The sequence below is a fragment of the Muntiacus reevesi genome, chromosome X, assembly GCF_963930625.1.
Source record: "Muntiacus reevesi chromosome X, mMunRee1.1, whole genome shotgun sequence".
NCBI lineage: Eukaryota > Metazoa > Chordata > Mammalia > Artiodactyla > Cervidae > Muntiacus > Muntiacus reevesi.
The window spans coordinates 96068997-96095264 of record NC_089271.1 but is presented as its reverse complement, the minus strand read 5'-3'; the positions used below and the strand labels follow the sequence as shown (position 1 = coordinate 96095264).

Genomic DNA, 26268 nt, shown 5'->3' with positions numbered 1-26268 from the left:
AGCCTGAAGAGGGGAAAGGTCATGGCCAGTGGGGTGGGGGTGGTGGGACCACCAACTCAGGCTAGGCCTACCAGCCTGCTATGGATCCCATCTTCTGGGAGGGACAGTCACCACGGGCCCATCGGACCCTTGGGATCTCTCAGAGTGGTAGCTGAGCGAGGACTTGCCAGGACCCGGCCCTGCAGCAAAAGCCAGCCACAGGCCTGCACATTGGTAGGGTAGGGCCAGGGGCACGTTTGTCAACCCATCCAGGGCCTGGCCCCCTGAAACAAGGCACTTGGCAGCAGATGGGAGCCTTTGCAGGCAACCAGAAACAAACTTTTCTGTACTTTCAGACAAGAGACAAGCTGGGGATCCCATCTCCATCCCCAGGCCCCCTCACCCAGGGCTGCCTCTCCACATCACCTTTGTGACATCATGAGAAAAATTGAGGAAACTGACCACTCAATTGACTATCTAGCCTACAACCCAGATTCTAGAATCTTCAGAGAGTATTTGTGGGGCACCCCAACCCTGGTTTGGAGGCTGTTCTGCACTGAGCATTCAATGCTTGGGTAGATAATGCTCCTGAGCTAGACTGGCTCCATGGCTAGTCAGAGTTCCCATGAGGCATGGGCAACTCCGCCGGCCCCATCAACTGATGGGAAGCCTGCAGCAGGGAATCCCTGTGATTCCTCCCCAGATCCAAACATGGATTCAGGGGAGGCTCTGGAGAAGCAGGCTGACCAACCTGAGAGCCCTGATCCAAGCCTCCATGACAATCTGCCCCCACAGGGCCCGAACCCAGAAATGGCCGAGGAAGAGAACAATGATATCCTCGGGCTGTCCTTCCCCAGGAAGCTCTGGAGGATCATGGAGGATTTGGCCTTCAACTCTGTGCACTGGAATGGCGAGGGAGACATGGTGGTCATCAAGGCAGATCGTTTCCAGATAGAAGTCCTTCTGTGCAGAGGCATGGACCAGATCTTCGAGACAGACAGCATTAAGAGCTTCATCTATGAACTGAACCTGTATGGTTTCATTAAAATCTGCCCTTTGGGTTGCTCTGCAGAGAATAACTTGATGGTAATGTAGAAAGTCCTTCTAGGGAGGCTAGACTAGATGACCTGAGTGCTGGATGGGTTTCATTTCCCAGGAGAATACTGTTCTCATGAGAGGGTGGTTAAGGAAAGAGGAGAACCAGGGTCTGTCGTGTTCCTCCACCCCCATGAGACTTGATCCACCGGGGTGACTCTAGACCCTGAGGGGCCATTTGAAGTAAGGGAGGGCCAGTAAAGCCTCAGGCGAGGATGGCACCAGGGGAACTCTAGGGAGTTCCCTAACATGTTATTACATGTTAGGGCCTCATAACCTGCCAGAATGAAGAGAACTTGTCTCCATACATAGGCATGGCCAGAACAGTGGTGGGGAAGAAGGCAGCAAGGAAGGCCTCTTCTCCCCCTTGCTGTCTAAAGTGATTCATTTCTTTTCAGATCTATCGCAACTCCAATTTTTAGAGAGACAAGCCTCTCCTCCTGCAGAACATCCTAAAGAGAAAGAAGCGAGCAGTGGCAACTAGACACTCTCCTCGACTCCACCACGACTTGCACCAATATGCGGGCAAGAAAGTCCAGAAGGGAAGCCCACCTGCTCACAGAACCCCCAGCCGGCAATCATTTGTGTCCTCTTACCTTTGGTCTATGGGCAGTGTAGCTGGGCGGTCCAAGGCAAGTCATCTCCCCAGCGAGCAGGGTGGCCCCAGTGGAAAGGGCATGTCCAGCAATGCCACGTCTGTACAGCTGGCTACTTCTGGAAGGGAGAGCACAGTGCAAATGCCCGAGAGCCCCCCGGAGTACCCAGCTTGTGACTCAGTGATGGCCTTGTACAACACCTGTTCCTCCATCCTGATGGTGGCCCTGTCAGTCACAGCTCCAAAAGAGGCCCCTTCAGCAGAGGAGGAGCAGGGAGAATCCTCAGATTACAAGTGTGTCCTCTGTGAGCAGGTCAAGGACAAGCCCAATCCTTGACCTCCCAGGTTCCTAGGAACACTCAAAAGTACTCTCTTGTAATCAAAAATCGATTCCTGGTTCTAATAAAGTGAAGTGAATCTCCACAGGAGTAAATAAAGAATTGAACAAGAACTATGAGTCTGTGTTCTTTCTGTCTGTCCACACTATTGACATGATGCCGGTGAGCCAGATGAGGCTGGAAGCCCACACCCCATGCAGGCTTCAGTCTGGTCCCCGTGATCCTTTTTCAACTGAAGCAGCAGCAATTCACGTGCTTTGCCAAGGATCTGGCTCAATAGCTGAGTGCTGAGGCCAGCCCAGGACGGGCTGGTCACTGGACATTGCCTGCTGCTCAGCAGTTGGCCCAGCTGGGCTCCTGACCTTGGGGGGTGTCACCTTCCATGAGTCATGCACCCTGAAGCAGAAGGGGCTCCTCCTGGGTCCCCCAACGATGCCACAAGTTTCTGATCTGCGGCTGAGCATCTCCAGCTGTCAATCCAAGGGCCCCACCTCAAGAAACTGACCGGAAAGCAGGGCCACCCCACCCACAAAGCCTTGCAAACACACGACCCCAAACCCAAAGACAAGTACAAGGTTTCCACAAGGTGAACACCAGCCCTTGTTGCTCTGCCCTCACAGGTATACTTAGGAGCCTGTCTTTGGACGTGAGGCGGCCAGGAACCGCATCCAGCACACACCCTTTGTGAGCCAAGGGGCACATTAGAAAAGGGCAAGGGTCACCTGCAAGGACAAACTGCAGCCTGTTTCTGGGCCTGCTGGCCTCTCTGCCTGCTGATGCTCAGCCCCGCCCCCAGCCTTCCCCTTCACCCCCTGGACACTGTTCCAACATTGGGGAGTTTGAACCAGAACAGAGAGGGAAAAACACTAAGCAGTTTCCCAACAACACATTTCTTTCAACCACCCAGACCCAGCAGGGCCAAAATGAGTGATGAAGCCATTTTATCATAAAGGTCAGTCTTGGAGACTCACGCTGAGTCCAGAGCAGCACCATGAGGGTTGTCCCAATTCCCGGACCCACACCAAGCTGGCAGCACACCCCAGGGTGGGGCTAATTCAGACCAAACCAGACGGGCACGTCCAGGGCACAGTGGTGACTGGACCATGTCACCATGACCTGGTATCTTGGTCACCTTCCTCTCGAGAGCCCAGCCTGGACAGGCCTCCTGCCCAAAGGGGATCAGGTGCTCAGGGATGTCCACCAGGAAGATGTCCTTCCCGTCCCTCCCAGGGATGGGCTGCAGCAGCCAGCGGGGGTTGGCAAGCACAGTCAGGTTCTTCTGTCAAAGGTCAGGTACCAAGGCTTGATTCTCCACCTCCTCCATCTCATTGGGTCTAGGCTTTCTGGGCACAGCAAAGTGTCCCCAATGTCCATGGGACCTGTGTGCAAAACAGGACACAGAAGGAGAACAAGATGATTCAAAGTCACACCTGCTAGAGACTAAGACGGTATCATGGAGGGGACCCAAGATGAACTGGGTCCTCTGGATGAGCATTTCCGTTGGGCTCACCTTGGCAAAGGGAATTCGGGGCAAGGCCAAATGAGGGAGTGAGCAAAATGAAAGGAAGAGGCCTGGTGCTCCACAAACCCACCAGGCCATGGGCAGCTCTCAGTCTGACCACTATAGGCCACAGGGACAGAGCAGGATGGCCCCGGGGAGAGTCTATGGGCATCAGATCCCCAAGAAATTCACCAACAGACATGTCCTGCTGTGTGGCCTCACCTCTGGGGAGTCAGGTGACTTGCTCAGGGCCTGCAACAGGCAGTGGGAGTGGGAAACCCAGGCTGGGTGTTTTCTTGCCTCTCATGGTCTCTACCGGGCACACATACACATGGGGACACACACACACAGACAAGTGCCACATACAGACATGGACCTGCCTCTGACTCAGAGCACAAATGGGGACTGAGGCCCAGAGAGGCGGTCAGGCACTTTGGGCTATCACCTCCCAGACAAGGGAAACTTGCTGCTTCTCTGAAGAAACCTCAGCACCCCCCCACCCCACTAACTGGTTCAACAGAAAGCAGATGAGCACAATCTGGCTGAAACCCAGGGCAGCACTGGGGCCGTTCGGGCAGCACGGGGAACGGCATCACTTGCCTGAGATCACTCCAAGGTCAGACTTGTCCCTGTCCCACAGCAAGGCCTGGATGTGGGCAGGGCTCATTGCCAGTCTCTGCTCCAGCACCTCCCACCAGGCCTCACTCATCAGTCCCACTGTGCAATGTGGACAGCCATAGTAAAGAGCTGGTGTCTGCATAGCATGGGCTGCCACTGCCTTTCCAGGGCTTGACACTATATAAGATGAAATGTGCAAAGGCTGTTGTTGGAAGGACAGACAGCTGAACTTCATCTCTCAGGACTCCCAGGGCCTCACGTGGCTGCAGATACACAGAACCACAAAGGTCAGGAGCCTAACACAGAGGTCTCCAAGCTCACAACCTTGGCCTGGACCTCAGCCCCACATGCCCAAGCATCCTCCAAGCCTGCTGACACAGAATGCAGGGGGTCAGAGAAGCCTGGGTCTTTCCATTCATCTCTATGCAGTCGACTGATAGGGGGGTGGAGACCCAGAGGACACGTCCATCAATGGAGTCTGTGGGGAGTTCAGGAAGGAGCGCAGGGCAGTGGGAGAGAGAGGCACATGAGTGCCACATGAGTTCCAAGACAGATGGCCCTGAAATCCTGGGAGCACTGAGGAGGGACGGTGGGTTCCCTTGCTTCACAGTGCAGTGGCCAGGCTCTGGTCCTCTCCCAGCACAGCCAGGAACAGTCCTGGGCTTGGGTTCCCCCACCCCAGCTCCCATTCCACCCGTCAGCTCCTGGGCTGTCCCTGCCCGTGTTCTGCAGATCCACATCTTAGCCCAGGGCTGCTGAATGCAGATCCATGCTAACAAATCTGGCCTCAGTCCTGGGGCTGCCCTGGACCTCAGACAGCCCTGCCAGGTGTCTTCCCCACACCTTTAGGAGCCACCTTCCTTCCAGCTCTTCCCACACCATGGCCTCCACTGTCATCAGATGCCCCGTCCCCTGCCCAGAGCCTAGAGAAAGAACAAAGAAGAGAAGGAAACCTCTGGGATGGGCACACTCCCTGTCCTCTCCTGGGCCTGGGACAGCACCATGCAGGGATCCCAGAATTCAAACCCCAAATAACCCGCTAGGTCACTGTCACCTTGTTCAACACCTGAGAAGGAACCGAGGGATAGAGAGATACACCATGACTGTAGGGGACCTGACCACACCCACCTCCATCCTCACTTCATTCTTTATACCTGGAGGGGGTCCCTGTTCACTGGAAGGGGTTGGAGGCAAAGGAGCAGAGCCATGGGCCTGAACCTCAGCAGGGTCTCAGCACCTTTCTAAGAGCCTCCATTTCCACGTGGCTATGAGGACAGGGACATGGTCCCAGAGGCACCCAGCCCAGATCCTCCTGGGCCTTTCCTTCCCCGAGCACAGCAGATCCACGGTTCTTACAGGCCTGTGAGGCCCCATGTGATCTCACTCCTGCCCTGGAGGCCTGTTGTCCTTGCCCCTGGATTCACCCCTGGTAGCCACGAAGGCCGTCCTTCCATCCTTGGAACATTCCAATGTGTTCCTCCCTCAGAACCTTTGTAGTGTGTGAGGAGTCGCATCGTGTCCCGTCAGAGAGACATGCTGGAGTCTCAATCTCATGTACCTCAGTGTGACCTTACAGACAAAGGAAAGGTCTTCACAGAGCTTATGGGGGTCAAGTGAGCTCATTAGGATGGACCATCCTCTAACAGGACAGCTGTCCCCATATGAAGGACACATTTAGAGACAGACCAGCACACGGGAGAACTCAGGGTGAAGAGGAAGGTGGAGCTCTTCAAGCCCAGACATGCCCACCATGGCCAGCAATGCCCCAGAAGTGAGGCAGGAGAGATGGGCAGACTCTCCATAGCCCTTATGAAAGCCCACGTCAGATGACACCTTGACCTCGGCTGCTGGCCTCCTGAACCAACATGTTTTGTACTTTGAGCCACCAGGTGTGATCCTGATGTGACTGCCAGCAAATGAAGACAGAGGGTCAGCTCTGTCCAGACATCTCTCCGCAGGGGCAAGGGGGTGTGGGGGGATGGCTCTCTACTCCCAGCACCTCAGGCACACTCCTCCATGTCTGCACATCTTCATGTGTCTGTTTTCACCATTACATGGTGTCTGTTTACACTTCCCAGTTTTGGGGGTACCATAGGTTACTGATGCTTCCCCCTGATGGAAGGAAAGGGAAAACTCATTTTGCTAATGCAGCCACTTGACATGACCACACACTCACTGACTAAAGAGCCATGCAGGAGGAGGCCCAGGGCACAGGACAAACCCCGGGGGTGCTGACACACGCCAGCAAACTGCCTTCCCCAAAGGCTCCCGTGTCCACTCCCCCAACCACAGGCAAGGGTGCCATGTCCTCACGCACTGGCTGGCCCTGAACATCATCATCCGATTGAACCTCTGTCCACCTGCTGGGTGATAAATGGTCACCCTCTTCACTGGGTGAACACATCCCAATGTTCCCTCCAGCCTCTCTCACCTCTTGTCCTGATACTGTGCACAGGCATGGTAAGTTCAAGTATTCCTGAAAGCTATTTCAATATAGGATGGCTAGGTATAACTTGAATGTGTATAGAACTGGTTGGGAGCTCCTAAAATTTGTTTCTCCAAATCCAAACTACTTTATCTTGATTATTCTCCCCTTAGCCAGATTCCCAATACGCCTATGGTCACTGTATAGACACCCAATACAAGAGCAAGAGTGATGGAGACAGCAGAATGGACATAGAGATGACTTGGGCCAACTGTGGCTAAACTACCTTTCGCTGATTTTACAAACCAGACAACTAGCATATACCATAATGCTAGGGCCCCTTCCAGGCCTAGAAATGCCAATGACTCTGAAGTTTAATCTTAAACTTCATTAGCTTTGTTTTTCATCTCTATCTGGTCCAGAGACTTACAGAAGGGAAACCAAACAGTGAGAAAAAGCCTTGGGATTCAGATAACAAGGCAGAAGGCAGGATGGTACCTATCCAGAAGCAAGGATAAGGCAATTAGGATGAATTCCAGATAACCAGAATTCAAAAGTCCCTGGGAGTGTGGGACTTCTCTGGTGGTCCAGTGGTTAAGACTCCTCACTTCCACTGCACTAGACATGGGTTCACTCCCTGGTCAAGGAACTAAGATTCCACATGCCTCACAGAATGGAGTCATTACAAATAAATAAGTAAAAATTAAAAAGACATCAACATTTACGGAGGGCTCAAAAAATAAAAAAAATTAAAAAGTACCTGGGAGTGAGTGATTGGCATGTGACCTAAGGAATGGAACAACAGCCTGAGCTGATACACTACACAAGGACCCAAAGTACAGAGCTGTTTTTCCTCCACTGCTGAGGTGAGAAACCTGGAATGACATTGGGTAGACACTGAGTGGTAGGAAGATGAAGCAGTTCAGGGGAGATGGGCTTCTGGAACCAACATCAGAGAAGAACCATGCTAGGCCAGCACAGAATCCAGTCTAGTAACACAGAAACCAAAAAGACAGCTGTCAAAGACAACCCTCTGAGTCTGTCAAGACTGAATTCCCAGATGGTATAGTCATACCATCCAATGTGCACCAAGCTTGATAGGACCTCCTAGGTACCATGTTCCAGCCCCCACCCTCTATGGAGAAAGGGAGCAGGTCACTAGTGTAGGAGTCAGAACTGACCCCTTGGGGGTAGACTCCTGTCTTGCTACCATTCACTCCGTACCCACTCTGCAGTGTACTACTCAGAGCCCACCTTCCTCTTCTTGCAGGGAGAGGCATCCTAGCACTTCAGATGTTTCTACAAAGAGTGGCCCTGCATCCAATGAGATTACTGACATACTTGCCTTGCTTACCTGCCTCGCACACACTGATGCCTGGGCGGGGCCCATCTCATCACCTGCCGAGTCCAGAGTGGTACAACAGAGTTGATGAGTGCTAAGTGACTCAAAGCCAACAGACAGAACTGGTACGTGCCTGCTCTGCAGAGGCAGCTCTGGGGATAGTACCAAGGTAAACTGGGTGGAATCTTTATCCTCAGAGGGTTTGTGGTGTAACTGTGCATGCACACACGTGCATGCACACACATACACACACAGAGAAGCCAACCAAGGTATCCTTGCACAAAAAGAGTATTATAGGGAAGGTTCTGGAAGGTTGCGCGCACACACACACACAAACACACACACACAGAAATCGCCCAAAATAACCTTTCACAAAAGAGTACTATAGACAGGGTTTTGGAAGGTGGTGGGGAGGAAGGAATGGTCCTGAAGTCAGCCTCTGAGGCTTCAGGAGGACACAGGATGTGAGTAGGGAGGGATCTGCATTGAGCAGCAGTGTGGAGTGGAGGCAAGGCCATGACCATCTAGGAGGCAGGGGGAAGTGCTGCTCTGAGGAAGGGAGGAAGGCCCACGGTGGGGGTCGGAGCCCTGAGAAGCGTGGAGAGCAATGGCTGGACCTGGGCCCAGAACTGTTTACATTGACCTCATTTGACAGATGGGCAAGATGAGGCCAGAGCTTGGCAGGTATATTCGAACACCAAGTTGTGGAAGTCAGGGGTCAACTTCCAGGAAAGCTGTGTTTTAGGATTCGTGGTTATATTACCAGGGTGGCCTAGGTGGCAGCAGCTGGAGAGGGATTAGAAATCAGCCTGTGTCATGTCACCAAGGGCCCTGGGTTTAAGAGAGCTCAGGAAGCACTGGATGAACAGGGTATTCTTCCAGAAACTTCTTAAGGATTCTACCTGAGATTCCTCTACTCCTAACTGCTGACTTTATGCCAGGGGGACCTGAGCGGGAGAAGGGTGACTGGGAAAATAGACTCTCATGCTTCGTTGAAGGTGTGCAAGGAAGGCTCAGGCACAGGCCCTCCACGTGTACCTGTGGTGACCCGAACACTCTGGGGATACAATGAGAAGGGAATGCACTCTGGGTCAGTACTTCAGACACACACTGAACTCCATGGCACCTGTGCCACCATCACTGGCATCACTACTCAGAGATTCCAGATACTAGGAGCTGAGCCGTTCGGAAGGCTCCTTGTGCTCCACTTGTCTGGAGCTTGTCAGCAAGTTCCCTATCTTCTCCAACTTTGCAGATCCAACACCAGGCACCAAGGAGGTGCTTACACACCTGAGAGTGAGGGGATCAAAGAAGGAAGGAAGGTGACTAGTGGCCATTAACAGAGCTATTGACAGACCAGTCACCAGATTGTCCACATCTGAAGGAGTGAGGTTGGGCACATTCTGTCTGTGCTTCTCATATGCCTGATGCTAAAGAAGCCCATCAACAAGTCCTGGGAACACAAATCCACCAGACTCTTCCCCTCACTGACTGACCACAAAAGGAACACCTCTGTGTTTGGATCCAGCCTCCCTGGTATTCAGTCTTACCTCGCTTCCTCAGATGATGCACATGCCGCCTCCACCCTTATGGGAAAGTGGTCATCCTTCTTAATGAAGGGCTTGGGCAATACCCAGAGCACACACTGTTCTCCTTCCATATTCTGTAAAGGATACATGACATTTCAACACACTGGCTACTCTAGCAACTGAGCTTTTGTCTCCTTGCTAAAGTAGGTTCCCCACCTTAGCCATGTTGTTTCTGAATTGAAACAGACACAGACTGACAAGCAAAGCCCTACAGACTGTCAAAGCATCCGGTCTTCTGGACACACACAGGAGGAGTCCCAGCAGAGTGCAGAAGACAGAACACTCTACCAACACTGAACCTGGAACTCTCAACTCAATAATGGACAGAAAGGGTGGAGGCCACTTACATGAAGGTATCTTTCTAGATGCCATGTCATTAAGACTATCAAGAAAGCACATGCATGCCAGACACACCAACAGCTGTCCACAGTTCTTTTTTTTTTTTTTTTTCTGGTTGCTGTCCACAATTCTGAACCTTCACTTAGACCTAGAGTGTGGAGACAGGCCTCAGCCAGGGTCTGAAAGTAGGTCACTTGTTTCCATCAGAAGTTCCCTTGGAAAAGTGTCCATTAGCTTACCTTGTGGCTCAGATGGTAAAGAATCTGCCTGCAATGCAGAAGACCCAGGTTCGATCCCTGGGTCAGGAGGATCCCCTGCAGAAAGAAATGGCTACCCACTCCAGTATTCTTGCCTTGGAAATTCCATGGACAGAAAAGTCTGGTGGATTATAGTCCATGGGGTCGCAAAGAGTCAGAGATGACTCATCAACTAACACTTTGGCTATGATCCAGACTACAAACAAATCAAAGTGCAACTTTTCTTATCAAAGTGTAACAGCTTCTTAACCCAAATTGTGTTCTTCAGAAAATATTATACAGATGTTTCAGAAATAGTTGAGAAAAATTACTTCCTGACTCCTTCATATCCCAGGTCAATTTCCACATCTGTATAGTTGAGGATTTTGCACTTAATAGAAACATTCATTCAACACAGATTTTTATTTATGGTGCAGTCAGTATAACAGTAAGAACTCCAAATGAAAGGATGTGAAATGTCAAAGGCAGTCTGTGATCAGAACCTTGCTTTTCAAAATGCTATCAATGGACCAGACACTTAGGCATCAGTTGGGATCCGGTGAGAAGCACAGAATCTCAGGTCCCCCTCAGAACATATGAGTCAGAAGCCATATTTGACAAGATCACTCAGGGACCTGAATGCACACTGAAGCCTGAGATCTAGGTCATTGGTTTTCAAACTGTGTTCTGTGGCACACTTTGGGGGGTGCCTCTATAAGGCGTGAGCCAGGAAGAGATTAGGAAGAAGGGGGATGGGGAGTAGGCCTCACTTCAGCTGAGCAGCCTGCCTCTGATTTGTTTGGGAGTTTGAACACCCCCAGTCAGATATCCCATGGACACAAAGGTTGGAGAATCACTGTTCTGGACCAATCATCTCATTTTCTACATGCACAACTGAGATCTTCCAAATACCATAAAGGAATTTTAAAAAGATCACATTATAGTCCCTTGAACACTGTTAGAGAATTCTGAAATTTAAAAAGCCTGGGAATCAAGAAAAATCTTCATATGCAGTGTTGCTGGAATAACCTCCCACCTGCAGAAGTAGAAGCAAAGACAGACCCTGAGCCCCAGTGGGAGGTCACATTATGTTCAAGGCTGTACCTTGGAAAAGCCTTGAGCAGCGTTTTGTGCTACCTGGTTTTCAACAGAGGAGAGAGACACCCAGAGATAGCAAGTGCCAAGGCTACACAGCAAAAGAAGAGCTGATGTCCAAACCCAGGTCTCTGGATTCCAAAGTTCAGGCTCTGGGTGATGTAATTTGCATCATGAGCAAAAATAAGCAGCCCCTCTATGTGCCCTATGCATTGGTCCACCCTATGAGCTACATGGACACACATCCACTCAAAAAAGTAGCTGTCTACCCTCACGGATCCGTAGGGTACAAATAATGGACTTCTGTGCCAGTGCCTGGGCTCCTGCTATAAGCTCAAGGCACAGAACATGCAAATTTGGTTGCTATTTCTTTGTGGTAATGAGAGTTAAGAATCCATTTTAATATCTATTGCTATGTATCTGACATCTCCATGCCTTGAGAAAATTAGAAAGATAAAGGCAGAAATGGTCAGAGGAGAAAATGGGAAAGAAATGCTTTACAGTGTATAGACATATTAGGTTTAGCACCTCATTTTTATATTCATATCCTTCAAGCACTGCCTGAAGTTTCTGCCAGGGAAGCTCTTATTACTAACCACCTTTAATTAAAACTGAAGCTGAAAAAAAAAAAAAAAGACAATCCAATAAAAAATGGTCAGAACACCTGAATAGACATGTCTCCAAAGAAGACACAGATGTCCAAAAGGCACATGAAAAGATGCTCAACATTCTTAATTATTAGACGAATGCAAATCAAAACTCCAGTGAAGTATCACCTTACACTGGAAAGAATGACCGTCATCAAAAAATCTACGAAGAATAAATGCTAGAGAGGATGCAGAGAAAAGGGAACACTTGTACACTGTTGAGGGAATAGTCAGTTGGTACACTCAATATGAAGAACAGTATGGAGGTTCCTTAAACAGTTACAAACAGAACTACCATATAATCCAGCAATCCCACTCATGAATATATACCAGGAAAAGACAAAACCTCTAGTTTGAAAACATGCATGCACCCCAATGTTCATTGCAGCACTATTTACAATAGGTAAGATATGGAAGAAATGTAAGTGTCCATCAACAGATAAATGGATAAAGATGTGGAACACACACACACAGAAACACACAAAGACACACACACACACACACAGAGGAATACTGCTCAGCCATGAAAAATAATGAAGTAATACCATTTGCGGAAACATGGGTGGACCTAGGGATTATCATACTAAATGGTGTATGTCAGAAAGAGAAAGACAAATATTCTATGATATCACTTATTGATGGAATCTCAAAAGATGATACAAATGAAATTATTTGCAAAGCAGAAACAGACTCAGAGAAGAAACTTTTGGTTACCAAAGGGAAAAAGCAGGGGAAGGGATAAATTAGGAGTTTGGGATTAACAGATACACACTACTAGGTATAAAATAGTAGTACTGTGGTGCTGGAGAAGACTCTTTAGAGTCCCTTGGACAGCAAGGAGACCAAGTCAGTCAATTCTAAAGAAATCAAGCCTGAATATTCATTAGAAGGACTGATGCTAAAGCTGAAGCTCCAATATTATGGGCACCTGATGTGAAGAGCCAACTTACTGGAAAAGACCCTGATGCTGGGAAAGACTGAAGACAGAAGGAGAAGAGGGTGCAGAAGATGAGATGATCGGATGGCATCATGAACTCAATGGACATGAGTTTGAGCAAACTCTGGGAGAGAGTGAAAGATAGGGAAGCCTTCTGTGCTGCAGTCCATTGAGTCACAAATTTGAAACACAGCTGAACGACTGAATACCAATGTATAAAATGCATAAATATGGTCCTACTGTATCTAACAGGGAACTATACTCAATATCTGCAATAACCTATAATGGAAAAGAATCAGGAAGTGTTTTATATATATAAAACACTTTATATATATATATATATATATATATATATATATATATATATACACATACACATTTTATATATATATATACTTCTTTTATATATAGATACTTTTATATATATAAAACACTTTGTATATATATATAAAGTGAATCACCTTGCTATACACCAGAAATGGACACAGCATTGTTAATCAACTATGTGAAAGTAAGTGAAAACCACTCAGTCATGTCCAACTCTTTGCTACCTCATGAACTATGAAGTAGACAGTTCACAGAATTCTCCAGGTCAGAATACTGGAGTGGGTAGCCTTTCCCTTCTGGTGGTCCTTCCCCCATTTCCCAGCCAAAGGGACCCTCTTCACTACAAGACCCAATCCAGATGGCAACCCATCTAAAAAGCCCTCCATGTTCCCTTGATATGAGTCAGCATCCATTTCCCCACTCTTCATGATCCCCAACCTCTGCCTCATTTCAGGCTCTACTCTTTACAGGTCTACCTGGAAGATGCACTCCAGCCTCCCCACCCCCAGCCTTGAGTGATACAGGGGTGAGTAGACACTTGACGCCCTGCAAAGTGGAGGAGCCTCTTGTGCGACAGGTGTCCTTGGATTTGAATGTGCTTTGCCTTGTGAGGTCTGGCACCCAGACCTGCCCTCTCCCATCAGGCTGTACTTACACCAGTGCTAGCAGATGGCTGTGTAGCCAGCACACTGGAAGCAGTTCTCATCCCCAACCCAGAAGTTGTCTGATGCAAAAGACACCAAGAGCCCCTCCCATTAAGCTGCATGCATGGTGGAGCATGGTGCCACCCAAGCAAAGGCACTTGGCGTCCCGTGTGTACACACAGCCACCGCTCAGGCACCAATTCCTGGTGTCAGTTCTCCTGCTCTGTCAGTAGTGATCAAGAGGCCTCAGGCACGGTGATGGCCTGACCACCAGGGCCCACTGTGGACACCTCCAATACCTGTCTGTGCTCTGCACCTCCTGACAAGCTGGCAGGAACTGTCAGGTCAATATCGCATGTGAAGGGATGCCCTGCTCAACCCTGCCTGCTCCCTCTCCCCTTGATGGTGCATCCCCAGTCAGCCTCCAGTATCAACTCCCCCCCACAACCCATGAGAACGGCCTCATGAAGGACCCATCCTGAGAAGGCTGGCCCTGGAGTGGTCTGAGGAGAGGTGGTGAGATGGGGCCTTGGTACAAGGTTGACATCCCCTGCCCCAGTGGTTATATGGACCCATCCTGGGGGTAGTCTGTGGTGCACTCAGCCCTGGGCTCAAGGCCACATCCCAGCTGCTAGAACTTTCGCTGGACTGGTGGGGGAGAGGAGTTTCCAGGTAAGTGAAAAGATCCAAGTGTGTGGAACGTGGGAGGAATAGAGGAGAGTGGATTCTTTGCTTTGCTGTCTGCAGGGGGATGACCAGCCTAGGATGAAGTACAGTGAGAACCAAGGTGGGGGGGGGCAGGGTCTCCCTGGTAGCTGCCAAAGCTTCAGGCAGTGGACAAACATTGGCCCAGGATTCAACAGGAGTGACTGAACCTCAAAGAGACTGAACATTCTACCAAGGCAACCTTGACCTGCTGGCATCAGACGTCCTCTCAGGAAAATATGCATCCCTGACACAAGGGCCAGGGAGACTGGGAGGCAGGCACCAGAAGACCATGACATCCCAGACATCTCTGAACTTCTGAGCCTGTGGCAGCAGCCCACTTACACCACCCCATAAAGAGCTAGTGCCCCCCCACCCCCAAGGGAGCAAATTTGACCAGAGTCTTCTGTCACAGGTGCCCTCCTTCCCAGGAAGCAGGGGAACTGGCCACTCCAGTCTGCGGCAGGACCTATAGCACTACTAGCACGAGACCCAAAGAACCACAGGAAGAGCTGGTCACCTACTGCCAGGCCGCCAAGTAGAGCGAAGTCACTGTGCAACCCAGGCCAGGCTCATCAGGCCTGGTGATGGAGGAGATGGACGACACACCCCTCCCCCCATGCCTGCTGCCCAGGGACTGCAGCAGGGGGCACAAGGTCTCACTGAGCAGCCAGGAGTCAGCGACCATGACGATGGCAGCCACTTCCCAGGAGCCTGGCCATGCCCCACAAAGTTGGACATGTGATCAAAGCAACGCAGCCTCCTGGAGGCTCGATCGGTAGGCAACCAACCAAGGTACAGTTCAAAATGACACTGAGGCCAAGCGAAGCCACCCCAGTAAACAGGTCAAGATCCCTTGCCCAGGTTTGGCCCCCAAGCCAGTTCTCAGGTCTGGAACTGAGGAACAGGGATGAGGTGGGTCCCAGGAGAAGGATGCTGTTTGCTCCACAGCAAACAGACACAGGAATGATTCCAACCTCTCCCAAAGGGACCTCGGGCTCTGAGATGGTGAACCCACGCAGGGAGGTAGGACCACCAGAGGAGTGGAGGTTGCCAGACACAGTGTCAACTTGACACCAACATGAGAGACACAGTTAACACTGACTCTGTGGCCACTTTGAGATGACCCCCCCTGGGCTGGGGCTTCTAGGCACAGGGGCATCAAGGGGCAAGGGACACAGGGCCAATCTGGAAGATTTGTCAGTCGTTCTTGAGCTGGGAGAGCCTGGAATGCAGTATCCCCCACAGCCAGGTGCAGGGCTTAGTGAGACATCAGTCGAGAAGTCCTTCAGAACCTGGGGATGTGAGGGAAAGATGGTAAGGCCAAATGGAAACCCTGAGTGAACTCCATCGAGTAAAAGAGAAACACACGGAAAAGGGGGGGGTGATACACGCCCCACTCATGAACTGGAGAACCTTCACACCTCTGGTGGGGCCTCATGGGCCCTGACTTCTCTCACCCTCTCTGGGTTTGACCAAGTTACCATGGTGGGCACACAAGTACTCAAAGGGTAGCCAGACGGGGCTCTCACCCAGAGCAAGAGAGTCCACTCACCGAAGTCCTCTCACCATGGGTATGGGATGGCAATGCACACTCATATCTGCCCTCCGTGGTCCTCGATCTCACAAACTAACCTGCTGGATCCATTCAGTGGTCTGCAGCCTGGTGTCCAGAAGCCCCCTCCAGTGCTGGGGGGCATAGCATGTGGGTCGTGGCCAACCTGCCCAGATGGAAGACAGTGAAGAGCACATAGACCCCAGAGCATGGGAGTGATGGACACGTGGAAACCAGCATCTCTCACTCCCAGGTCAGACGTGATATAAAGGCCTGTGATGTGAGTGCTAGCAGGACAGTGCCAGAGGTTCAGAGAAGCTCCCCCACTCCCCTGGGTGGTGCCCCATCTCCTGGGCAGTCAGCACCCCGAGCAGCGTCAGCAGAGTGGCAATCCGTGTCTGCAGCTCCCATGTGTGCTGCGTCCTCTCAAAGATATGCAGTAGAACTGAGATGAAATCAGAAATGTGTCCAGTTCTCAGGATGGCCCCTTCATCTGGGCCCCATGGAGAGGGATGTGTTCAACAGGTGCTGCCCTGGGGATAGAGGGGAAGTAGGTCTGCTAACCTCCCAAAGCTACACAGCTGCCCCTGGGTTTGTCCTGCATGCAGGAGTCCAAGGCCCAGAGCTAAAGCTAGGCTGGGTCTAAGAGACTGACACGGACTTGAAGGAGCCCACTCTCATGGGCAGAGTGCTGGATGCCAGGGTAGTATCTCCTTGGGAACTGCTTGCCCCAGGTGCCAAGCTTGGGGGTAGACAGTGGCCCCCAGTGGAAGGGCCTGACGGACATGTGCTGACCTGTAGGGCACTTACAGCTCCGAGAGACCAGGTGAATACTGAGTTCATTGCTAGCCTGCAAACAGAAGAGGATGTATCTGCAATACAAACACCAGGGCGGGATAAACACCCAGACCCTGAAAGAAGTGCCCACAACTCAGCACAGAAAGGACACACAGCTCAGCAGAGAAATGGGCAACAGGCATTTCAGAGAGGAAACCACATCGGCCAAGGAGGACACAAGGGAAACCGAGAATCTGGATCGAGCATTCCCAGGACAGTGCTGCTGCAAATGCAGAGCAGGAGCAAAGTGGAACCCTCACCAAGCCTCAGAGACACAGATGGGGTGGGAGACAGCACTCCCCATGGCTAAGTCCACATATCTGTGCATGTGAAGAAAGCTGGGGCCAGCAGCAGGGAAGGGACGGGTGCAGAGAAATGCCACAGAGCAGGTCCTCACAGCTGCCCCTATCAGCAGCTACACGTCATAGGTCTCCAGTTCACTGGGCAAGATCTAGTTCAAAGCCAGGATTTGGAGGAACAGCAGCAGCCCACCCACCATTCAAAAGACCCTCCTTCATGATCTGAAACCACTACCAGGAGGTTCTCGGGTGTCTGGAGGTACCTGGTAACCACTCTTGGGGCAAGGAGCAGGGCACTAGCATGAGGGAGTTGGGTGTGGTCATCGCTCGGGTCCCTGCAGAGCTGAGGCCTCAAATCCAGGAGGCAGTTTCTGCCCCTCAACTCATGGCTGGGAGGCTTATTCAAGGAGAGAGCAGACTGCCTGCTGGAAAGAAAAGCACTGCTCAGACTCAACATTCCTGTGGCAGCAGTTGCGTGGGTGCCTGGCTAACAGGAACCAGTGAGACACCCACCCTGCCTTCCTGGGACTTGGTGACCCTCGGGATTTCAGACTCATGCACAGCAGCCACAGCCTCGGAGGAAGAGGAGGGCAAAGGCAGCAGCAGAAAGATGCAGGGTGCCCCAGAAATCCCAGATGACAGCACCTAACACTCGGGCAGACGGAAAAGGTATGCTACAGTCATGCCTGGAAGGAGGACAGTAGGTTGTCAAGACAAGAGGAGCCAGAGGTCCAGGGAGAGAAATGCATGACAAACCGTGGAGTCCCAAATGAGCTCTGCACAGAGTGCAGGGCCAGCACAGTCACCCAGAGTGCTGGGCAATGAGGAAGGAGACCTGGGACCACTGGAAGTCCTCCAGGGCACCACGGACGGGTTAGGACTTAATCAAGAGATTGCTCCACTGTTCTTTCCATCCGGGGTTGAGGACAGATGTACATGTGGTGTGACAAAGAATCAATGGTGTGTGTAGCACCAGCTGGAGGAGGGGAGAGATAAGGGGTCCAGGCTGTTGGGGGACCCCAGGCCACGAGGCCTGAGCTGAGCTAGTAGCAATGGGGACAGGAAGAGGAGCATTTACTGTGATCAGGCACTTGGGAAACAGGGACATAGCAGGCAGGGCGGCGGTCAAGAGTCGAGTCAGGTGGCTGCCTTGGGTGGGCTGAGCCCCCAGACGAGAGGAAGAGGACAAGAAACAGTTTTGAAGGTGAAGCTGCCTTTCTCTGAGACATCTCAGGTCCCAGGGGCAGCAGGAAACATAGTGAGGATTTTCCTTCACATCTGCGAAAGAACAGATAAACTGTTGCTCAGCACTGGGCCAGCAGTCCCAGAGTGGCTTGGAGGGGAGCCAACCTGGGCTTTCAGTCTAGAAATGGGGAACTCTGCCCAGAAGCCGCCCCTCTCCCTGCTTCCCTGGCCCCTGGGGTCCACTGTGAAGCTCAGATGCAGTCACTGAGGACACTGGGTCATGGTCACTTTGACTCTCGCCGAGTCTCATGGACTGGACGCAAATGGCAAGGGCTTAAAAGGGCACAGTCTGGCCTCCATCATGACTGGACGCCTATGGCAAGGGCTGAAAAGGGCACAGTCTGGCCTCGACCATGAAACTGAACTCTCTGTGGGTTCCCTGGACCCACAGCTTCATCCCTGTCAGCCCCACCACACCTCAGGTGGTTCCACTCCAGCCCCAGCCCAACCCCACCCCACCTCCTTCTCCAGAGGCTCCTCCTCACCCAGGTCTTTCCCACACTTCAGCCCCAGACTCCTAGCCCTTCTCCTCCAACTTCCTCTCCTCACTTCCTGGTCCTCCTCCCAGTCGTGCTCCAGGCCGCTGGTCTCAAGGCTCCTCCCGGCCTGACCTTCTAGATGCCTCAGAGCCTGACGGATCTTACTTTGTCGCCTAGTGGACAGGGCTGGCGAGGGAATGTGCCTTTGTTCGTATGTGCATGTCTACGTAACTTTGTGCCTGCATACCTGCCTGCCTATGTGAGTAAGGGAAGCCATACACAATCAGTATTTGTGGGTGTGACACGACTGAGGCCAGCCAGTACTGTCAGTGGTCTCGGTCCCAATGGCGCACCACTGTCCTGCCTGGTACCACAACCCAGCCATACCAAAGCACCCGCGACTCACTCTGCTTGCAGGAAGGTGGGACCTGCCTCATGCTCAGAAGGTACCTCCAGGCGGGGGTTTCCAGGAACCTCTCCAGGGGGCCGGGCCGGACATCCTGGCCCCCTCCACGGGCCACAGCCCCCGCCTGCTTTCCTTTCATGTGTGTATCCCGGTGATGCTCTGGGGCACACATGGGAAGATGCCAAAAGACCTGCCCTCCAGCCTCCTACCCTGACCCTGGACTGTGACCAAACACTAGTCCCACCCGCCCACTGTGAGTCATCTCCACCGGAGCCTGACCCTGACAAGCAGGGCTCAGTTGCTTGTCTGCAGTTCCCCTCCTGGTGGGGACCAACCACAAGTCCATGGAGGGTGGCCCACTGACTGTGGCGGCCCCCAGATTCTTCCAGAGTGGCAGTGTGAGCAGAGGAGTCGTTTTCTCTTGTTCTTTGCAGGGTTTCCTGGGCTGTAAATCACCATCACTCCTGGAGAATGGGTTTCTGTGCTGCAGGCTGAGGCATCCTGGGGACAAGCCAGCTGCTGTGATGAGCAGAACACACCTTGAGGGAACCTGCATGTGTGTTTCTCATCAGTTGGGCCCTCCTGGGACCCCATGGTCTGAGGCCCCCGCCGAGGAGAAGACTGTGGTGGCTTGTTGTCCAAGATTGCTGTATTGTCACTGGTGACTTTCTCCCTGTTGCTCTGGTCCTCGTGCAGGTGAAGATGCCCAGTCAAGCAGGCAGAAGAGTGTTTTCTACTCTGGCCACCAAGTAGGCACCCTCTGCTTCAGCCATAGGAGTGCTTGCAGCCACTTCTTATTCAGGGATTCCACCCATACAGGTGAGATTTGGAGTCACTCAGGAGGAAGGGGCAAGGTTGGCTGAGAAACTGAATGGCAGAAACTGGGCAAGCCTGGGATCGAATCACATACTTCAGTAGAAGACATAGCAATGATCAAACCCCAGGGGCCAGCCAGGTCCCTTGTACCAAGCCAGACCCAGTGAACAGTGTGACCCTTTGTCACCCAGCACATGGGGAAACTTTCAACTGAATGATGATGCTCAGTGCCAGCCAGGGCGTGAGGACATAACACTCTTGCCTGTGGTTGGGGGAGTGGAAACGGGGAAAGCCTTTGTGGAAGGCCATTTGCTGGTGTGTATCAGCATCTCGGATGTGCGCCCTGTGCCCCAGGCCTCCTCCTGCATAGCTCTTCAGTGAGTGTGTTGTCATGTCAAGTGGCTGTATTGGCAAATGAGTTTTCCCTTCCCTTCCATCAGGAGGGAAGCATCGGTAACTTGTGGGACCCCAGACACTGGGAGGTGTAAATAGACACCATGTAAGGGTGAAAACAGACACGTGCAGATATGCAGACGTGGAGGAGTGTGCCTGAGGTGCTGGGACTGGATAAGCCATCCCTTTAATCCCTCCTTGCTCCTGTGGAGAGATGTCCGGACAGGGCTGACCCTCTGGCTTCATTTTCTGGCAGTCATGTCAGGGTCCTACAGGCTGGGTGGCTCAATCTGTGAACCGTGTTCATTCAGGAGGCCAGCAGCTGAGGTCGAGGTGTCGGCTGATGTTGGCTATCATGAGAGCTGTGAAGAGTCTGTCCCATCTCTCCCCACTCACATCCAGGGCATTGCTGGCCTTGGTGGGTGTGTCTGGGCTTGGAGAGCTCCACTTCCTCTTCACCCCGTTTCTCCTGTGTGCCCGTCTGTCTCTAACTGTGTCCTTTGTATGGGGACAACTGTCCTGTTAGAGCAGGGTCCAACCTAATGAGCTCACTTGACCCTATCAGCTCTGTGAAGACCTTTCCTTTGCCTGTAAGGTCACGCTGAGGTACTTGGGATTGAGACACCAGCACCTGAATCTGAAGGAACATGATGTGACTCCTCACAACCTACAAAGGCTCTGAGGTAGGAACACACTGGAATGTTCTAAGGATGGAAGGACGGCCTTTGTAGCTACTGGGGGTGAATCCAGGGGCGAGGAGAGCAGGTCGCCAGGGTAGGAGCCAGATCACGTGGAGCCTTGTGGGCCTGTAAGGACTGTCTGTCTTCCGTGATCAGGGAAGGAAAGGCCCAGGAGGCTCTAGGCTGGGTTCCTCTGGGCTTTGTCCTTGTCCTCACTGTCTCGTGGAAATGTAGGCTCCCTGCTAGGTGCTGAGACCCTGCTGGGGTCCAGGCCCATGGCTGTGCTTATCTGACTCTCCACCATACAATAAGCAGAGACCCCGCTCCAGATACAAGAATAAATGTGAGTATGGATTGCCTGTGGTCAGGTCCCCTGCAGTCATGGGCTATCTCTTTATCTCTTGGTGCCTCCTCAGCCATCGAACGAGGTGACAGTAACCTAGTGGATTATTTGAAGTTTGAATTCTGTGTTCCCTGCCATCCCAGGCCCTGGCAAGGACACAGATCGTGCCCATTCCAGTAGATCCTGCTCTCCTTCTTTCTTTCTCTAGGCTCTGGGCAGGGTCCAGGGCATCGGCCGAGAGTGGAGGAAGTGGTACGGGAAGGGCTGGAATGAAGGTGACTCTGAAAGGCGTGGGGAAGACACGTGGCAGGGCCAAGTGAGGTCCAGGGTGGCCTCAGGGCCGAGGCCAGATTGGTTAGCACGGATCTGCACTCAGTAGTCCTGGGCTAAGATGGGGGATCTGCAGAGCCTGGGTAAGGATGTGGCTGGGGAGCTGAGGCATGGGGTTTTGTACCAGGGATGGGACAAGCCAAGCCCAGGACTGTGCCTGTCTTTGCTGGGAGAGGACCAAAGCCTGGCCACTGGGCTTTGAAGCCAGGGGACCCATCCTCCCTCCTCAGTGCCCCCAGGGTTTCGAGTCCCTCTGTCTTGGATCTCACCTCGTGCCTTTCTCCTGCTGTCCTGCCCTCCTTCCCGACCTCCCCACAGACTGCATGTGATGGACACCACCCCCCTATCATCAGACCACGTGGAGACGGATGGAAGGAGCCAGCCCTCTGTGACCCTCCCCTCTGTGTCAGCAGGCTTGGAGGATGCTCAGACATGTGGGGCTGATGTCCGGCCCAGGGATTTGAGCTTGGAGACTGCTGTGTCAGGCTCCTGACCTTTGTGGTTTGTTTCCACAGCCACATGAGACCCTGGGAAGTGAAGTTCAGCTGTCTGTCCTTCCGACAGCCTTATGTAGGTCTCATCTTAAATGGTGTCAAGACCCTGTAGACAAGGTGGTGGTCCATGCTATGTGGACCCAGCACTGAACCCTGGCTGTCCACATTGAGCACCAGGACTGGGAGGATCCAGCCTGGCAGGAGCTGCTGGAGCAGAGGCTGGGGATGAGCCCCGCCTACATCCAGGCCTTGATGTGGGTCAGGGACAAGTTTAGCCATGGGGTGACTGGTGGCAAGTGACGTGGTGCCTGCTTAGCCCCTAGCGCTGCCCTGGATCTCAGCCAAGGTTATGCTCATTTATTTTCTGTTGAACTGGTTGATGAGGGGCGGGGTGGGTCTGAGGTTTCCTCAGAGGGGCAGTGAGGGTCCCTGGGCTGGAAAATGGTGGCCTGAGGTCCCTGACCAAAACTGTGGGCCTCAGTCCTTGTTTGTGTTTTGAGATACAGAGACGTGTCCAGGTCTGCACGTGGCATTTGTCTATCTATGTATGTCCCCGTGTGTGTGTGCGTGCCCGACAGAAATCATGATAGGCAGTGCAGCAACCAACCTGGGTTCCTCACCCCCACCGCCGGAAGCCAGGCCTGAGCAACTCACCTGACTGCCAGGGGTGAGGCCCCACAGCAACACCTGCCTGTTGGTGAATCGCTTGAGGACCTGATGCCCACAGGCTCCCTGCCGGGGCCTTCCTGCTCTGTCTCTGCGACCTGCAGTCGTCAGACTGAGAGCTGCCCCTGTCCTGGTGGGTTCGTGGAGTACCAGGCCTCTACCTTTCATTTCGCTCCCTCCCCTGCTGGGCCTCACCCCGAATTCCCTTTGCTGAGGTGAACCCTTCTGAAAGGCTCAGCCAGAGGATCAAGTTCACCCCAGTTCTCCTCCTTAGTCTCTAGGAGGTGCAACTGTTAATCACCTTGTTCTCCTTCTGTGTCCTGTCTTTGCACACAGGTCTCGTGGACATTGGATCACTTTGCTGTGCCCAGAAAACCTAGGTCCCAACGAGATGTAGAAGTGGGAGAATCAAGCCCTGCTACCCGACCTTTGACAGAAGTACCTGACTGTGCTCGCCAACCCCTGGTGGCTGCTGCAGCCCGTCCCAGGGAAGGCTGGGAAGGACATCTTCCAGGTGGACATCCCTGAGCACCTGATCCCCTTTGGGCAGGAGGCCTGTCCAGACTGGGCTCTCAAGTGGAAGGTGACCGAGAGACTAGCTCATGGTGACACCATCCAGTTGCCGTCCTGCCCTGGATGTGCCCATCTGGTTTGGTCTGAATCAGCCCCACCCTTGGGTTCACTGCCCACTTGGTGCGGGGCTGGGGGCCAGGACTCACCTCATGTGGTGCTGCTCTGGACTCAGGGAGAGTCTGCAGGAATTTGACCTTTACAATAACATGGCCTTGACACTCATTTTGGCCCTGCTGTGTCTGGGTGCTTGAGAGAAATGTGTTGTTAGGAAACTGGTTAGTGATTTTCCCTCTGTGTTCTGGTCCAAACTCCCTGATGTTGGAACGGTATCCAGGGGGTGATGGAGAAGGCTGGGGGCGGGCCTGAGCCTGAGCAGCCGGCGAGGCCTCTGGCAGGCAGAGAGGCCCCCGGGCCCTGAAACAGGCCGCGGTGTGTCCTTGCAGGTGACCCTTGCCCTGCTCTAAAGTGTCCCTTGGCTCACAAAGTGTGTGTGTTGGTCACAGTGTCTGGCCACTCCCGGTCCAAACACAGGCTCCTAAACACAGCTGTGAGGGCAGAACGACAAGGGCTAGTGTCCACCTGGTAAAACCTTGTACTTGTTTTTGGGTTTGGGGTCATGTGTTTGCAAGGCCCTTGGTGGGTGGGGTGACCCTGCTTTCTGGTGGGCCTCTTGGGGAGGCCCCTGGATCAGGAGCTGGAGACGCTCAGCTGCTAATCAGAAACTTGTGTCATCGTCGGGGGGACACAGCAGGAGCCCCTTCTGCTTCAGGGTGCATGACTCATGGAAGGTGACACCCCCCATAGTCAGGAGCCAGACTGGGTCTTCTACTATGAGGCAGGCAAGGACCAGGGACCAGCCCGTCCTGGGCTGGCCTCAGCACTTGGCTCGGGAGCCACACTCTTGGCTGAGGGTTTGAAATGTTGCTGCTTCAGATGAAAAGGGACCATGGGGACTGGATTGAGGCCTGCCTGGGGTATGGGCTTCCAGCCTCATCTGGCTCACCCAGGGCCCCATGTGAATAGCATGGACAGATAGAAAGAACACAGACTCGCAGTTCTCAATTGATTATTTATTTACTCCTGTGGAGTTTTGCTATACTTTATTAGAGCCAGAAATATATTTTTGATTACAAGAGAGTGGTTTTGAGTGTCCCTGGGCACCTGGCTGCTCAGGGATTGGGGTTGTTCTTAAACTGCTCAGAGGGCACACTTGTAATCTGAGGATTCCTCCTGTTCCTCCTCTGCCTCAGGGGCCTTGTTTTGGGCCACGACTGAAACGGCTGTCATCATGATGGAAAAATAGGTGGTGTACATAGTCATTGCTCAACCATGCAGTAGCTGTAGGTACATATGTGGCATTACTGGATGTGCCCTCGCAACTGGGGCTGCCCTGCTTCTGGGGAGATGGTTTGCCCTGGCCCACACGGCTACCCTGCCCATATACCAAAGGCCACAGAACAGAAATGAGCACTGGCTCAGGATTGCGTCAGCAGTTGGTGTATTGTTCTGGGCCTTCTTGTCAGCCTCTTGGGTGGACCCATTGCGATGGAATCGCTGAAAGCGTCTGGTCACCACTGCATGCTTCTTTCTTTTTGGGGTCATTGTTGCGCTGGTGATGGGCTGAGCAGTTGTTCTGGGGTTGCCTTTCCTCCGGATGTTCTGTAGGAGAAGAGGTTTATCTCTCTGAAAGTTGGAGTTGTGATAGATCTGAAAGAAATTAATCACTTTAGCCATCTTTGGGGAGAATAGCTGTTCCTTGCCACCCTCCTCCCCACTACCTTCCCAGCCTTGCCTAACTATGAAGACGAGGTCTCTTCATTCCTGGTAGGTTATGAGGCCCTAGCAAGTGCACTCCCTAGAGCTCCCCTGGGGCCGGCCTCTCTTGAGGTGTTACTGGCCGTTCCTGACATCAAGTGGCCTTTCAGGGTCTAGAGTCACCCCTGTGGATCCCTAAGGGGATTTGTGGAACACGATAGGCCCTGCTTTCTCCTCTTTCCTTAACCACCCTCTCACAAGAATAAATTATCCTAAGAAATTAAACCTGTACAGCACTTGGCTCATCAAGTCTAGTCTCCCCAGAAGGGCTTTCTACATTACCATCATCTTCTCTGCAGAGTGACCCAAAGGGCGGATTTTACTGAAACCCTACAGGTTAAGTTCACAGATGAAGCTCTTGATGCTGTCTGTCTCAAAGATCTGCACCTCTCAAAGAGGTCTGCACCTCTGCGCTGGAGGACCTCTGTGTGGAAGAGATCTGCCTCGATGGCCACCATGTCTCCCTCGTCGTTCCAGTGCACAGAGGTGAAGAGGTTATCCTCCACGATCCTCCAAAGCTTCCTGGGAAAGGACAGCATGAGGACGGCATTGTTCTCTTCCTCGTTGGCTGTTTCTTGGTTCGGGCCCTGTGGGGGCGGGCTGTCTTGGGAGCCTGGAACTGGGCTCTCTGTTTGGTACCACTGCTTCTCTAAAGCCTCCCCTGAATTGACATTTGGATCTGGGGATATATCAGGGTGGTGCCCTGCTGCAGGCGCCCCATCAGTTGATGGGGACAACGGGGCTGTGCGTGCCTCGTGGGAACTCTGACAAGCCATGGAGCCAGTCTAGCTCAGAAGCATTCTCTACCCATGCAGTGAACGTTCAAGGAAGAAGGGTCTCAGACCAGGGTCAGGATGCCCAATAAATACTTTCTGGAGATTCTAGAATCTGGATCATGGGCCAGGAAGTCAATTAAGTGGTCAAC

At 52.5% G+C, this 26268-nt stretch overlaps 2 pseudogenes; both read left to right on the top strand.

Annotated features, from left to right (window-relative positions):
• The first annotated feature begins 585 nt into the window (after window positions 1-585).
• Window positions 586-2006, top strand: LOC136154082 (heat shock transcription factor, X-linked member 3-like; annotated as a pseudogene).
• Window positions 2007-15098: 13092 nt separating this feature from the next.
• On the top strand, window positions 15099-23992 carry LOC136154596 (protein EOLA1-like; annotated as a pseudogene).
• The last annotated feature ends 2276 nt before the right edge of the window (window positions 23993-26268 follow it).